Here is a 17,843-nt window from a genome sequence, read left to right as displayed (position 1 = left end):
TTGCAGACTACAAACAAATTTTGTGTCTATTCTAAGCATGCAAGTGTATGATTCATATGCCCCCTTTTCTACTGTCTGTAATAGTATTGAGTGAAGTGAAGCTTCCGAAGCAGAATTCGGACAGAAGTTTAGGAAAACTTTGATTTGCAGTGAATCCGAATTTCCTCGCACTTTGTGGTAACAAATCAGTTTCTAAAATAGAGTCTGCAAGTGTTGCAAAGTGGAAGTAAGAAGCCATGGAATGCGAGATAACCCCATATAATCTACAGATAGCCATCCCCTGAGATGTCACAGCCCTATAAAAGCCTCATCCAAAGCAGCATCCGTGTCACGGATGTATTAGGGGAGAACACCAAAAGACAACAAGACGGAAGGGAAAAGACACCAGGCCTCACCGCTAGGGAAGGAAAATGGTCACCACCTATGAAACCCTGCTCCTGGCCCTAACTCCTATCCGTATGGGCACCTCTCGATGGTAGAGATGCCCATACACAGGAACCTAGAAAACCTTGGTGGCCCTCAGATGCCCTAGACTTATGACAGGGCAGAGACAACCCGCTCCTTACCTGGTGAAGGAACCAGTGTCTCACTCAGGCCTAGTAAAAATCAGAGGGGGGGGAGGAATACAAAACACAACAAGCGGAACACTTAACTTCTAAGGATGATGGATGATCAGGACTTCAACTAGAACCACACTCCAGCTCTTCCAACACCAAATGAAGCTATCCAGAGCAAGGAGTGATGGGTGGAGTCCAACTAAATAGGGGAAGGTAAAGGTCACATGATCCACACCTGAACAGGAGGTGTGGACATACAAGCAACACACAGACAAAGTGAAACCAAAAGATGCTGTCAGATCACTAATGAGCAGATAATCTTTCAGATCTTCTCAAACCTGTCACTGGTGTGACAGTACCCCCCCCTTCTATGGGTGACCTCTGGGCACCCAGGACCAACCTTATCAGGATGAGCTCTGTGGAATGCTCTCACTAGACGACTAGCATTAACATCGGTCGCTGGAACCCACATCCTCTCCTCTGGTCCGTACCCTCTCCAATGAACGAGATATTGGAGGGATCTCCGGAGAACTCGGGAGTCCACAATCCTGCTAATTGCCGTCCACTATGACAGGAGCGGGAGGCAAGGAGGACGACTCAACAGGTTCAACACATTTCTTTAACAATGATTTATGAAATACATTATGGATTTTTAATGACTGAGGAAGTTCAAGACGGAAGGCTACAGGGTTAACAATGACAGTGATCTTATATGGACCAATAAATCTTGGTCCCAACTTCCAAGAAGGTACCTTAAGTTTAATGTTTCTTGTAGACAGCCACACAGAATCACCCACTCTCAGGTCCGGACCACTCATACGTCTCCTGCCAGCTACCTGTTGCCCATCTTTTCCAGGTTATTTTGGATTTTCCGCCAAATAGAAGACAAAGAAGAGGAAAATCGTTCCTCCTCAGGAATGACGAAATTATGAGCACCAGAAGATGTACCAAACTGTGGATGGAACCCATATACCCCAAAAAACGGCGACTTATCAGTGGATTTCTGTCTACGGTAATTTATAGCAAACTCAGCTAACGACAAAAATGAAGACCACTCTTCCTGATTCTCTGAAACAAAACATCTCAAGTAAGTCTCCAGATTTTGATTAGTGCGCTCCGTCTGTACGTTCGACTGAGGATAAAAAGCCGAAGAGAAGGACAATTGTACATACAGACAAGTATAGAACGCTTTCCAGAATCTGGAAACAAACTGAGTCCTCCGATCAGACACCACATCAGAGGGAATGCCATGTAGTTTCACGATGTTGTCGACAAACACCTGTGCAAGAGTTTTAGCATTGGGTAGATAGGTAATGCAATAAAGTGTGCCATTTTGCTAAAACGATCGACAACCACCAGAATCACGGTCTTTCCTGAAGAATTTGGTAAATTCGTGATAAAATCCATGGACAAATGGGTCCAAGGTCTGGACGGGATGGGCAATGGAAGCAGAGATCTGGAAGGCCGAGTATGTGTCACCTTAGCACGTGCACAGGTACCACAGGCTGACACATAGTCCTCAATACACTTACGCAACCCCGGCCACCAGAATCTGCGAGAGATGAGATCGATAGTCGATCTGCTCCCAGGGTGCCCAGCAAGCACCGTACAGTGATGTTCCTAGAACACCTTGTGACGTAGATCAGGGGGAACAAACAATTTCCCCGGAGGACAAGAGTCCGGAGCATCCTCCTGTGCCTCCAACACCCTGGCCTCGAGATCAGGATAAAGAGCGGAAATAACTACCCCTTCAAATAAAATGGGACTAGGGTCATTAGACTCACCCCCCCCCCCCCCCCCAGGAAAGCTACGTGACAAAGCATCCGCCTCGACGTTCTTAACCCCAGGGCGGTAAGTGACGATGAAGTTAAATCTGGTGAAAAACAATGACCATCTGGCCTGCCTTGGGTTCAGTCGCTTAGCCGACTCCAAGTAGGCCAGATTCTTGTGATCCGTAATTACCGTAATAGGATGAATTGCTCCTTCCAACCAATGCCGCCATTCCTCGAACGCCAACTTAATGGCCAGCAATTCCCTATTCCCCACATCATAATTCCTTTCAGCAGTCGAAAGTTTTTTAGAGAAAAATGCACATGCGCGCCATTTACTGGGTGAAGGACCCTGCGACAATATTGCTCCTACCCCAACCTCTGACGCGTCAACCTCAACAATAAATTGCTGAGACACGTCCAGTTGCACCAGAATAGGGGCCGAAGCAAAACATTCTTTCACATCAGAAAAGGCCTCTAATGCCGCATCAGACCAGATAGAAATATCAGCACCCTTCCTAGTCATGTCTGTTAAAGGTTTAAACACAGATGAATAGTTCAAGATAAATTTACGGTAGCGCATAAGCGCTTTCAGATTTTCGGGTCGATCCCAGTCCAACACGGCACGGACCTTCTCGGGATCCATACGAAAACCTGAGGATGATAGCAGGTAACCCAGAAATTGCACTTCCTGTACAGCAAATACACACTTTTCATACAACTTATTCTCTCTTAGGATCTGTAACACCTGTTTCACATGATCCTGATGAGTCTCCATATTAGGCGAATAAATTAGTATGTCATCAAGGTATACAACGACAAACCTCCCCACCAGATGATGAAAGATGTCATTGACAAAGTATTGAAAAACCGCAGGAGCATTGGTTAACCCAAAGGGCATTACCAGGTTTTCAAAATGACCCTCAGGGGTATTAAAAGCGGTCTTCCACTCATCCCCCTCCTTGATCCTTACCAGATTATATGCCCCCCTCAGATCCAATTTAGAGAACACCTTGGCACCAACAATCTGACTAAACAAATCCGGAATCTAAGGAAGGGGGTAAGGATCACGGACGGTAATACGATTGAGCTCACGGAAGTCCAGACATGGTCTCAGGGTACCATCCTTTTTTTTTACAAAGAAAAATCCAGCAGCCACTGGGGACTTGGATGGTCTAATATGTCCCTTTGCCAAACTCTCGGTGATATACTCTCGCATAGCCTTTATTTCAGGTTCCAAAAGATTATATAACAGAGATTTGGGCAATTTACCTCCGAGAGTAAGATTGACGGGACAGTCATACTCCCGGTGCGGAGGCAACTCCTGATTACCATTCTCAGAAAACACATCAGAAAATTCAGAAATGAACGAGGGTACAGTTTTAGTGGTAACCATAGAGAACGATGCATTAAGACAGTTGTCCTTGCAAAAAGCACTCCACTCGAGAATCTGTCTCCCTTGCTAATCGATGTTAGGGTTATGTTTGCTTAACCATGGTAAGCCCAACACCAACGGAGCAGGCTCACCCTCCAACACATAACAGGAGATAGATTCCTGATGAAAATCACCCACTCTTAAATTAATGTCATTCACCACCTGCGACAGGCATTTTTGGGCGAGAGGTGCTGAGTCAATTGCAAAGACAGAAATACTATTCTCTAATGCATTAGTAGTCAACCCGTGAATGCGTACAAACTGTCCATCAATCAAGTTAACTCCTGCCCCACTGTCGATAAAAGCTTCGATTTTCACAGTTTTGGACTCTAGCGCCACCTCGGCTGACAGGAGAAAACGGGTACTACCAGTAAAAGACAAAAGTAGGTTTTCTTACTGCCCACCCACACTTCCAATAGTAATTTGGGGATTAAACTTTTTTTTTCTTTGGTTTACACCTTGATGCTGCAAGTACGGACAAATATTCACAAAATGTCCCTTCTTGCCACAACAAAAGCAGACTCTTTTCACATGACCCAAGCTTTTGCCAGTAGTTCCAGGAGTAGCTCCTCCTAACTGCATAGGCTCATCACAAGGCACAACCACCCGAGTCTCTCCACCATAAGTGTCAAAGGAAGCAGTACCCTTATTGGACAGTACGTTCTGAAGGTGAGGACCCCTAGATCTCTCCCTCAGGCGTCTATCAAGACGTACAGCAAGGGACATAGCTGCTTCCAATGACTCAGGATTTTCATGAAAAGCCAATGCGTCCTGCAGTCTCTCAGAGAGACCCTGGCAGAATTGGCTACGGAGAGCAGAATTGTTCCACTCTGTATCTGTAGCTCATCTCCTAAATTCAGAGCAAAAGGTCTCTGCAGAACGTTCTCCCTGCCACAAACCCCTTAACTTGGTCTCGGCCTCCGAGATCCGATCCGGGTCATCATAGATTAGACCCAAGGCTCTAAAGAATTCATCTACCGACCGGAGGGACGGTGTTCTGGTCGGCAGAGAAAAAGCCCAAGATTGTGCGTCCTCTTTAAGTAATGAAATAATCATACTGTCACTGCCAGCTCTCTGAGAAGGTCTGACAGACGTTCTTCTGTACCTCTTGCATGATGTTCTTTGTTTTGGTTTCACTTTCTCATCTCCTTTCCTTCTCCCAGCTGTCATCTATTTACACTGATTGCCTCCCTTTATATTCCCTCCCATACTGCCTCACTTTGCGGTTTATACTTCTTCCTGGATGAGTTGTTCACTGCTGGATGCTCCTTCTCCTGATTCCTCGGATAAGTCTGTTTCCTTTATTTATGTTTACTTGCTGGCTTGATTGTAGGTGACCCAGACTCCGTCCGTATTATGTGCAGGGAGCCGGTGGTCATGTCCCCTCACTATTATAGGGTTTTCAGGTGTCAGATAGTATAAGGTACGTGGACATGCAATCCTCTACCATAAAGATCTTTGCATGGGCTTAGCAGTCAGGGAGAGCTCTAGTGGTTTTATAGGGCTCACCCATATGCTCCTTAATTTGGGATCAAGCCAGTCGGATGTTTATTTATAAGTTCCAGCTTTCTGCAAAACCATCCGTGACACATACCCACACGTTGACACTCATCACCAGAAGAGTATGGACGAAGCCTAAAGTATAATTTACAGGACTCCCTGAACCGGATGAAATTGTCACTACCCCCGGAAAACCTGTCCAGGAGAGCTACCTTCGGTTCAGGGCAGGCCTGGAACCCACCACCGGAACCAGCAGCCTGTGGGCTTTGAATTTGCAAAACCATCGCACGGAGGTCTGCTACCTCCAAAGTCAGATTCTGCATTTGTTCGACCAGTGCAATCATAGCATCCATAGCTGCACAGATCAGAACAAAAAATGGCGGTATTGGCTCTGGATAATGTCACGGATGTATTAGGGGAGAACACCAAAAGACAACAAGACGGAAGGGAAAATACACTAGGCCTCCCCGCTAGGGAAGGAAAAGGTTCACCACCTATGAAACCCTGCTCCTGGCCCTAACTCCTATCCGTATGGGCACCTCTCGATGGTAGAGATGCCCATACACAGGAACCTAGAAAACCCTGGTGGCCCTCAGATGCCCTAGACTTATGACAGGGCAGAGACAACCCGCTCCTTCCCTGGTGAAGGAACCAGCGTCTCACTGAGGCCTAGTAAACAACAAAGGGGGGGAATACAAAACACAACAAGTGTACTGTCTAGTCCAGCCTCCAGTGTACTGTCAGAGAGGGTATTCTGCGAGGCAGGTGGCGTCTTCACACTCAGAAGCGCTCGCTTCCAGTAGGGTTGAGCGAACCTGTGGAAGTTCAGGTTCGCCATGTTCGGCCGAACTTCAGGTCAAAGTTTGGGTTTGGAACCCAAACTTGACCCGAACTTCACCCGAACCCGGACCCCATTTAAGTCAATGTGGACCCGAACTTCACTTTATTATTTTCCATTATAACATGGTTATAACCGAAAATTATAGCATTCTTAAAACAATGCTAAATAAAATGTCTATAGAGGGGTTTTAAAAAACAAAAAAAACTCACCTCATCCACTTTATCGAGCAGCCGGTAAAGTGATGTCACCGCAGGTCCTTCTGCAGATCCTGAAGAAAAGAAGATACTGGCTGCGCGATCAAGTGGATGAGGTGAGGTTTTTTTTTTAACCCCTCAATAGACATTTTATTTAGCATTCTGTTTTAAGAATGCTATTATTTTCCGTTATAACCATGTTATAACGAAAAATAATAAAATCACCGAACACCGAACCTGAACCCGAACTTCAGTGAAAAAGTCCGGGTTCGGGTCCGGGTACCCGAACTCGCAAAGTTTGGTACGACCCCAAACTTTGCCGTTCGGGTTTGCTCAACTCTAGCTTCCAGCTATGTTATGGCTCCCTCCAGTGCTGATCAGAAGAGCCGGAGCTGGTATGCAGCAGTCTACTATCCATGTACTGTCTAGGGTATTCAGTGAGGCAGGTGGCGTCTTCACACCCAAATGGACAAAATTGTCTTATGCAAGTGTCCAAAACATTACCTGTGTCAAAATGAATCAAGCACATGCGTGAGGATTTCATAGATAGAAGGGTGTAACACATGACATGATCAGATTTGCTTTTTGTATTTTAGATGCATTCGGCTGATTAAAAACTGTTTACAAATTTGTATATACCCTTTTAAGATGATTTTCTACTGGTGATATTTTCCTCACACCATTCTCTAATATCAGTAATATCGGTGGGATATTAGTGACTATTTGATACATCCCTAATACCTAAAGCCAATTAAGAGAGAATTGTAATTGACTTTATAAGATAGAGGGAATTTATCAAAGACCAGTGTTTGATATCCCCCTGCGACACTGGAGGATGCGACTATTTTATGATGAGGCGCATACCTCGTCATAAATTAGGCACATTTTCTGGCAGTCTGTTCCCCTAAACGAAAATCTATGTAAACTCATAGCTGATATAATAATTTAAGCCATAAAGGATGATAAAAGTGCTAGGGACGATTGTCCTGTGTTCCTGCCATGCCCCTCTTCGTCAAGTGGCAAGGGCAGCATAGAAACACCACATGTGCCTAGATTTAAGTGCAATGGCATTTGAGACTTTTTTAAGTTTGGCTTAGGGATAAATTCGCCCCATTGACTTTAGTAAGCAATGATAAAATTAAATAATAATGTGAACATTCAGATAAAATACAATACCTCTAATCTATAAAGGTTTTGTTCTCCTGGTCTCCTTATCAGTCTGCATTTTAAAAAGTCCTACGATTAGCAAGTTGATCAAGTTGCTACCTAGATTTTGAGGAAATAAGATGACAGTACTAAAAAGAGACAAAATAAAACTGTGATTGTACGCATTTTAGATGAAGCCGCTTCACAAAATTATCACATTTATAAACTGCAGATGTACAATTTGATATACAGCTTTGATTTGAATGAAGTTCTAATGCATATATGAAAAGCACTTCATAAGCATATCTGCTTGACATACATTTTTAGGTTCTTCTTCCCAAGTATTCTTTAAGAGCAACAGTAAACAAATACTAAAAATTCAGTTTTTCGTCTAACTCAGGAGCACTTTCCTCGTAGTTGTACACAGCTGAAATTTAACAACTGTGAGAAACTTCTGTGAGACACTACTGTACCTTCATATGCCTCTGATTTCATCCTGATGCACACACAGAGAAAGAAGTTTCATGTTTGATCCAATGATCATGGAAGTATTTTTTCCTAGAAGCAATGCACCATTTGGCAGCCAACCAAGCGTCTACAGCTCCTTAGTATGGAGCTTCAGGAACTTTGTATGCTGTCATACACGCTTCTGCATATGTCTTGTGTCATAAGTAGGGATGAGCGAACCCGAACTGTATAGTTCGGGTTCGTACCGAATTTTGGGGTGTTCGTGACACGGACCCGAACCCGAACATTTTCGTAAAAGTCTGGGTTCGGTGTTCGGCGCTTTCTTGGCGCTTTTTGAAAGGCTGCAAAGCAGCCAATCAACAAGCGTCATACTACTTGCCCCAAGAGGCCGTCACAGCCATGCCTACTATTGGCATGGCTGTGATTGGCCAGTGCAGCATGTGACCCAGCCTCTATATAAGCTTGGGTCACGTAGCGCTGCACGTCACTCTGCTGTTACAAGTGTAGGGAGAGGTTGCAGCTGCGACGTTAGGGCGAGATTAGGCAGTGATTAACTCCTCCAAAAGACTTTATTCAGTGATCGATTTACAGCTGTGGATCATTGAACTGCTGCTATTCAATTGCTCACTGTTTTTAAGCTGCCCAGAGCGTTTTTCATTCACTTTTTTCTGGGTTGATCGGCGGCCATTTTGTGTCTTGTGGTGCGCCAGCACAAGCTGTCACCAAGTACATTTAACCATCAATAGTGTGGTTATTTTTTGGCTATATCCTACATCAGGGTCAAGCTGAGCCTGTCACAAAGTACATTTAACCATCAATAGTGTAGTTATTTTTTGGCCATATACTACATCAGGGGCAAGCTGAGCCTGTCACTAAGTGCATTTAACCATCAATAGTGTGGTTATTTTTTGGCCATATACTACATCAGGGGCAAGCTGAGCCTGTCACAAAGTGCATTTAACCATCACTAGTGTGGTTATTTTTTGGCTATATCCTACATCAGGGTCAAGCTGTCATCAAGTGAATTTAACCATCAATAGTGTGGTTATTTTTTGGCCATATACTACATCAGGGGCAAGCTGAGCCTGCCACAAAGTGCATTTAACCATCAATAGTGTGGTTATTTTTTGGCCATATACTACATCAGGGGCAAGCTGAGCCTGTCACAAGTGCATTTAACCATCAATAGTGTGGTTATTTTTTGGCTATATCCTACATCAGGGTCAAGCTGTCATCAAGTGCATTTAACCATCAATAGTGTGGTTATTTTTTGGCTATATCCTACATCAGGGTCAAGCTGAGCCTGTCACAAGTTATTCTCAATAACTTCACACACACGCTACAGTGCAATTCCAAGTCTAATTCTGTGTGTAAACGTATACCTGTCACCCAGCGCCTAAAAAATAGGCCTCAAATTTATATTCATCCAAATCTGTCATTATTGCTTTAGCTGGTCAAGTTATTTAGTGTCCATCAAAGCACAGTTTTTGTTCTGGGTTGAAATACAATTCCCAATTTTGCAATTCTCTAAATTAGTGGTTTCTGCTGTATCAGGCCTACTTTAAATCTATCCCTAAAAGGGTATATTAGATTCAAGGTGCTGATAGGGTAATTCTCAATAACTTCACACACACGCTACTGTGCAGATCCAAGTCTAATTCTGTCCGTAAACGGATACCTGTCACCCAGCGCCTAAATAATAGGCCTCAAATTTATATTCAGCTAAATCTATCATTACTGCTGTGCCTGTATTAGTGTAATACGGTACCTAAATAGAAAGCCAGATAGTGTTAGGTGTCTGTAAAAAAAGGCCTGAATTTTAATTCAATACATTGGGCCAAATAATATTTTTCTTATTGTGGTGAACGGTAACAATGAGGAAAACATCTAGTAAGGGACGCGGACATGGTCGTGGTGGTGTTAGTGGACCCTCTGGTGCTGGGAGAGGACGTGGCCGTTCTGCCACAGCCACACGTCCTAGTGTACCAACTACCTCAGGTCCCAGTAGCCGCCAGAATTTACAGCCATATTTGGTGGGGCCCAATGCCGTTCTAAGGATGGTAAGGCCTGAGCAGGTACAGGCATTAGTCAATTGGGTGGCCAACAGTGGATCCAGCACGTTCACATTATCTCCCACCCAGTCTTCTGCAGAAAGCGCACAGATGGCGCATGAAAACCAAGCCCATCAGTCTGTCACATCACCCCCATGCATATCAGGGAAACTGTCTGAGCCTCAAGTTATGCAGCAGTCTCTTATGCTGTTTGAAGACTCTGCTAGCAGGGTTTCCCAAGGGCATCCACCTAGACCTTCCCCAGGGGTGGAAGACATAGAATGCACTAACGCACAACCACTTATGTTTCCTGATGATGAGGACATGGGAATACCACCTCAGCACGTCTCTGATGATGACGAAACACAGGTTCCCACTGCTGCGTCTTTCTGCTGTGTGCAGACTGAACAGGAGGTCAGGGATGAAGACGATGCAGAGGACGATGAGGTCCTAGACCCCACATGGAATGAAGCTCGTGCCACTGACTTTCACAGTTCGGAGGAAGAGGCAGTGGTGAGACCGAGCCAACAGCGTAGCAAAAGACAAAGAGGGAGCAGTGGGCAAAAGCAGAACACCCGCCGCCAAGAGACTCCGCCTGCTACTGACCGCCGCCATCTGGGACCGAGCACCCCAAAGGCAGCTTCAAGGAGTTCCCTGGCATGGCACTTCTTCAAACAATGTGCTGACGACAAGACCCGAGTGGTTTGCACGCTGTGCCATCAGAGCCTGAAGCGAGGCATTAATGTTCTGAACCTTAGCACAACCTGCATGACCAGGCACCTGCATGCAAAGCATGAACTGCAGTGGAGTAAACACCTTAAAAACAAGAAAGTCACTCAGGCTCCCCCTGCTACCTCTTCTGCTGCTGCCGCTTCGGCCTCTTCTGCTGCTGCCGCCGCCTCGGCCTCTTCCTCCGCCTCTGGAGGAACGTTGGCACCTGCCGCCCAGCAGACATGGGATGTACCACCAACACCACCATCTGCATCACCAAGCATCTCAACCATGTCACACGGCAGCGTTCAGCTCTCCATCTCACAAACATTTGAGAGAAAGCGTAAATTCCCACCTAGCCACCCTCGATCCCTGGCCCTGAATGGCAGCATTTCTAAACTACTGGCCTATGAAATGCTGTCATTTAGGCTGGTGGACACAGACAGCTTCAAACAGCTCATGTCGCTTGCTGTCCCACAGTATGTTGTTCCCAGCCGGCACTACTTCTCCAAGAGAGCCGTGCCTTCCCTGCACAACCAAGTATCCGATAAAATCAAGTGTGCACTGCGCAACGCCATCTGTAGCAAGGTCCACCTAACCACAGATACGTGGACCAGTAAGCACGGCCAGGGACGTTATATCTCCCTAACTGCACACTGGGTAAATGTAGTGGCGGCTGGGCCTCAGGCGGAGAGCTGTTTGGCGCACGTCCTTCCGCCGCCAAGGATCGCAGGGCAACATTCTTTGCCTCCAGTCTCCTCCTCCTCCTACTCAGCTTCCTCCTCCTCTTCTTCCACCTGCTCATCCAGTCAGCCACACACCTTCACCACCAACTTCAGCACAGCCCGGGGTAAACGTCAGCAGGCCATTCTGAAACTCATATGTTTGGGGGACAGGCCCCACACCGCACAGGAGTTGTGGTGGGGTATAGAACAACAGACCGACGAGTGGTTGCTGCCGGTGAGCCTCAAGCCCGGCCTGGTGGTGTGCGATAATGGGCGAAATCTCGTTGCAGCTCTGGGACTAGCCGATTTGACGCACATCCCTTGCCTGGCGCATGTGCTGAATTTGGTGGTGCAGAAGTTCATTCGCAACTACCCCGACATGTCATAGCTGCTGCATAAAGTGCGGGCTGTCTGTTCGCGCTTCCGGCGTTCACATCCTGCCGCTGCTCGCCTGTCTGCGCTACAGCGTAACTTCGGCCTTCCCGCTCACCGCCTCATATGCGACGTGCCCACCAGGTGGAACTCCACCTTGCACATGCTGGACAGACTGTGCGAGCAGCAGCAGGCCATAGTGGAGTTTCAGCTGCAGCACGCACGGGTCAGTCGCACTGCGGAACAGCACCACTTCACCACCAATGACTGGGCCTCCATGCGAGACCTGTGTGCCCTGTTGTGCTGTTTCGAGTACTCCACCAACATGGCCAGTGGCGATGACGCCGTTATCAGCGTTACAATACCACTTCTATGTCTCCTTGAGAAAACACTTAGGGCGATGATGGAAGAGGAGGTGGCCCAGGAGGAGGAGGAGGGGTCATTTTTCGCACTTTCAGGCCAGTCTCTTCGAAGTGACTCAGAGGAAGGTTTTTTGCAACAGCAGAGGTCAGGTACAAATGTGGCCAGACAGGGCCCACTACTGGAGGACGAGGAGGACGAGGATGAGGAGGAGGTGGAGGAGGATGAGGATGAAGCATGTTCACAGCGGGGTAGCACCCAATGCAGCTCGGGCCCATCACTGGTGCATGGCTGGGGGGAAACGCGGGACGATGACGATACGCCTCCCACAGAGGACAGCTTGTCCTTACCTCTGGGCAGCCTGGCACACATGAGCGACTACATGCTGCAGTGCTTGCGCAACGACAGCAGAGTTGCCCACATTTTAACGTGTGCGGACTACTGGGTTGCCACCCTGCTGGATCCACGGTACAAAGACAATGTGCCCACCTTACTTCCTGCACTGGAGCGTGATAGGAAGATGCGCGAGTACAAGCGCACTTTGTTAGACGCGCTACTGAGAGCATTCCCAAATGTCACAGGGGAACAATTGGAAGCCCAAGGCGAAGGCAGAGGAGGAGCAAGAGGTCGCCAACGCAGCTGTGTCATGGCCAGCTCCTCTGAGGGCAGGGTTAGCATAGCAGAGATGTGGAAAAGTTTTGTCACCACGCCACAGCTAACTGCACCACCACCTGATACGGAACGTGTTAGCAGGAGGCAACATTTCACTAACATGGTGGAACAGTACCTGTGCATACCCCTCCACGTACTGACTGATGGTTCGGCCCCATTCAACTTCTGGGTCTCCAAATTGTCCACGTGGCCAGAGCTAGCCTTTTATGCCTTGGAGGTGCTGGCCTGCCCGGCGGCCAGCGCTTTGTCTGAACGTGTATTCAGCACGGCAGGGGGCGTCATTACAGACAAACGCAGCCGCCTGTCTACAGCCAATGTGGACAAGCTGACGTTCATAAAAATGAACCAGGCATGGATCCCACAGGACCTGTCCATCCCTTGTGCAGATTAGACATTAACTACCTCCCCTTAACCATATATTATTGTACTCCAGGGCACTTCCTCGTTCAATCCTATTTTTATTTTCATTTTACCATTATATTGCGGGGCAACCCAAAGTTGAATTAACCTCTCCTCTGTCTGGGTGCCGGGGCCTAAAAATATCTGACAGTGGCCTGTTCCAGTGGTGGGTGACATGAAGCCTGATTCTCTGCTATGACATGAAGACTAATTCTTTGCTGACATGAAGCCAGATTCTCTGCTATGGGACCTCTCTCCTCTGCCTGGGTGCCTGGGCCTAAATATGTGACAATGGACTGTTCCAGTGGTGGGTGACGTGAAGCCTGATTCTCTGCTATGACATGAAGACTGATTCTCTGCTGACGTGAAGCCTGAATCTCTGTTATGGGACCTCTCTCCTCTGTCTGGGTGCCGGGGCCTAAAAATATCTGACAGTGGCCTGTTCCAGTGGTGGGTGACACGAAGCCTGATTCTCTGCTATGACATGAAGACTGATTCTCTGCTGACATGAAGCCTGAATCTCTGCTATGGGACCTCTGTCCTCTGCCTGGGTGCCTGGGCCTAAATATCTGACAATGGACTGTTCCAGTGGTGGGTGACGTGAAGCCTGATTCTCTGCTATGACATGAAGACTGATTCTCTGCTGACATGAAGCCAGATTCTCTGCTATGGGACCTCTCTCCTCTGCCTGGGTGCCTGGGCCTAAATATGTGACAATGGACTGTTCCAGTGGTGGGTGACGTGAAGCCTGATTCTCTGCTATGACATGAAGCCTGATTCTCTGCTATGACATGAAGACTGATTCTCTGCTGACATGAAGCCAGATTCTATGTTATGGGACTTCTCTCCTCTGCGTGTGTGTCGGGGCCTAAATATCTGACAATGGACTGTTCCAGTTTTGGGTGACGTGAAGCCTGATTCTCTGCTATGACATGAAGACTGATTCTCTGCTGACATGAAGCCTGATTCTCTGCTATGGGACCTCTCTCCAATTGATATTGGTTAATTTTTATTTATTTTATTTTTATTTTAATTCATTTCCCTATCCACATTTTTTTGCAGGGGATTTAACTACATTTTGCTGCCTTTTGCTGCCTTTTGCAGCCCTCTAGCCCTTTCCTGGGCTGTTTTACAGCCTTTTTAGTGCCGAAAAGTTTGGGTCCCCATTGACTTCAATGGGGTTCGGGTTCGGGACAAAGTTCGGATCGGGTTCGGATCCCAAACCCGAACATTTCCGGGAAATTCGGCCGAACTTCTCGAACCCGAACATCCAGGTGTTCGCTCAACTCTAGTCATAAGCCATTGACATGGAGAGTTCCTGACAATCCCAGATACATATGTGAAAAAGAAAAAAGAAGCAAAATGCTCACCAGCAGGGTCGGCTCCAGATTCATGTGGGCCCTTGGGCGATAAAGCCCACAGGGTCTAAGGAATTCCCCCACAAAGAGGTTTGTTGCTCATTATTCTCCTATAAGTGGAAGCTAGGGGAATCCCTCCCCAAAAACATCACACCATGTAGCATTATGAAGTATGTATCCACTGGACTCTGGGGTCGAGTGGAGGGTGGACCATAGGTGCAAAACACAACCAGAGTTTGTTTCAAACCAATCGTTTTTTTTATTATTTTTGTTATCGTGACAACGCGTTTCAAGTCGGTAAATATGCTGCTGATGGAAATTGCGCTACTCCCAGCTTCTGGCATGTGCGGCGTCCAGATGGTCCACCCTCCACTCGACCCCAGAGTCCAGTGGATACATACTTCATACACTGACCCAGACGGCGGCCTGGTCCCTGCCAAAGGTGAACACGGACGTAACCAGAAGCACCAACCTGCAACACTTAAACCACTCCTACTCGCCTCCAGTACAGTTGCACCGAACATTAGGTGCAACAACAACAGGTGAGCAGTACCACTTTTCCTGAATTTGGAAGCTTGTTCTGAACCTACTCACCCTATGAGCGCCTTTTTCCTCCTTTGGCCACTTTTTTCACCTGGTAGCATTAGTAAGTGGTATTTGGTAGCACACACACACACCATGCAAACTCCTGTATGAGTCTTGTCTGGGGCACTAATAATTTATCTATGTTCTGTAGTTGCCCCCACCCTTTACAGAAAATAAATTCTGCCTGCAGACTACCTAAATAAATGGCAACACCAAATTAGACCCCTAAATTCAGACCCTTATATTCAAACCCCAGATTAGACCCCTAAATTAGTTTGGGCCCCAGACTAGAGTCCTAATTTCCAAAACCCCTAAATTAACTCTTACCCAGTCTTCTAAATTCAGACTTTAATACAAGACATGACTTAGATCTCAATTTGCTAGATGTAAATTTAAAGGGAATCTCTTATCTGGACAACCTCTAGTTGTCAGGAAGTTCCCTTCAGTGTTACATTTCTCTGCAGATACACCACAGGGGGGAATTAAGCGTTGCACTATACCACCCATTCAAATCTGGCAGGCTGTTACAGCAGCTGTAGAGAGAAATATAGAAAATGTTATGGGCATCAGAATATAGCGATACAAAAGGAAAAAAAAAATGTGAAAGGTTTCAAATTTTTTAAACGTAGTAAAATTTATAAAACCGATATAAATTTGGTATCACTGTAATCATACTAACCTGAAAAATAGGGTTGTCATTTGTACTGCACAATGAATTGCCATGTTTTTCCAATTTCATCACACAAATTTATTTTTCCCCTATGTTAGCTATGTTAAGATAAACAAGGCCATTAAAAAATACTTCTCCCACAAAAAACAAGCCCATTTATCACCTCAGATATGTCCCCATTGTCTGCTGGGTGCGGGTCACACCTATGGGATGCACACCTACCTTGTAAATGGAGCCAGCACAGCTGCCCTTCATTCATTTCTATGAAAATAGCCGAGCTCGGATATTTCCGTCGGCCCCATAAAAATGAATGGGGAACAATGGCAGCGCAAGCATGTTGCGCTCCCATTCTTTTCTATGGGGATTCCGAAAATAGCCAAACGCACCGCTTGGCTATTTTTAGTGGAAGGCTTGGTGGTGGCCAGACCTGGTACCACCAGCCACCACTCCTCATGTTCATTTTAGAGATTGATGCAGGTTCCAGAGGATGTGGCCCACAGAGATATGCCCCCATTGTCTGAGATTTTTTATTTATTTTAAGCACTTATATAGCACTACTATATTCCACATCACTTTACAGACATTAGCAACCAACTGTCCCCAATGGGGCTCATAATCAAAGGTCCCTATCAGTATGTATTTTTTGGAGTACCCAGAGGAAACCCACGCAAACCCGGGCAGAACATACAATCTCCATGCAGATGTTGTCTTTGGTCAGATTCGAACCAAGGACCCCAGCGCTGCAAGGCACCAGTGCTAACCACTGAGCCACCGTGCTGCCTGAGAATATCTCTTTAAGTAACAGGTAAAGAAGGCCCTGCAGCATGTAGTTGTTTACATGAAGACCTCACAAACTGTCAGACATTCTATCTCTATGGTAACAGACTCGTCCACCAGTAACCGATATATTACATAGTAACAGCAAAACTGCGTCAGTTTATATTCACAAATCTGTGAAGTGAGGAGAACCTAAGAGCCGCCAGTATGACCGAAAGAAGATCATCCAGAACAAATAAAGGGAACCGATACCAGGAATTCGTTTCCAACGTATTATTAAACTTTCTATGGGAAAAAGAGAAAACACGTAAGTATAAAACAAAGATATGGAACAAACATACAGAAAACTTCCTTTAGGGCACGGCCACACGGTCAGGTTTCCTGATGCCGTTTTGGAAGCCAAAATCAGGAGAGGTCATAAAAGGAGAGAAAGTAGAAAGGACAGATACAACTTCTCCTCTTTTTTAGGGTACCGCCACAAGTGGCATAAACACTGCCATTTTTAAGCAGCAGAATTGTGAGCAGAAAGTCTACAGTGTTTTACCGCAACAGCAAAGTGGATGAGATTTACACAAATGTCATCTAAATGTGGAGAAAGAAATTTGCAGCGGAAACTGATCTCTGGGGCAGACTTTACATTTGCAGCATGTCAGTTTATACTACGGATCTCTACTGCGGGTTTTACACTGAGCAATGCATAGGGTGACATCTGTGTCCCACGGTGGCAAAATCCAAAATCAGAATTGTGTTACAGAAAATGTGCCCAATGTGTATACCCTAAAGCTACTTCCACAGGGGATGAATACGCTGTGGATTTCCATGTGGCATATTTGTAGAGTTTTACAGTATCAGCAAAATGGGTGAGATTTTAAGAAATCTCATCTCCACACTGCAGAAGAATATCTGTGTGTACATTGCCCTGCTGTGTGGACTTTAAATACGTGGCATATCAGTTTATGAAGTCGATTTCCAATGCAGATGTTAGCATTTAAAATGCTGTAAAGTCACAGAAATCCTCAAAGCAAATTTCTGCTCCATCTGTCCACACCCTAAGTATGCTACAAAAAGCTGAGAGGTGCTGGATTAATAGATATTCTGTATTATCAGTAGTCATAGAAAAGTAAGATAGAGCTTCCTTATAAGAGTAGAGGACCAAGTGGAAGAAGGTCCAAGGCAAATGTTAACCCAAAATTCTGCTCCTATCACTTTCTAAACAGATCTCTTAATATTGTACATTTTCTCCACTTTTAGCT

This window comes from Bufo bufo, chromosome 9 (genome assembly GCF_905171765.1).
Source record: "Bufo bufo chromosome 9, aBufBuf1.1, whole genome shotgun sequence".
NCBI classification, from domain to species: Eukaryota; Metazoa; Chordata; class Amphibia; order Anura; family Bufonidae; genus Bufo; species Bufo bufo.
Note: the sequence above shows the minus strand (reverse complement) of the source record.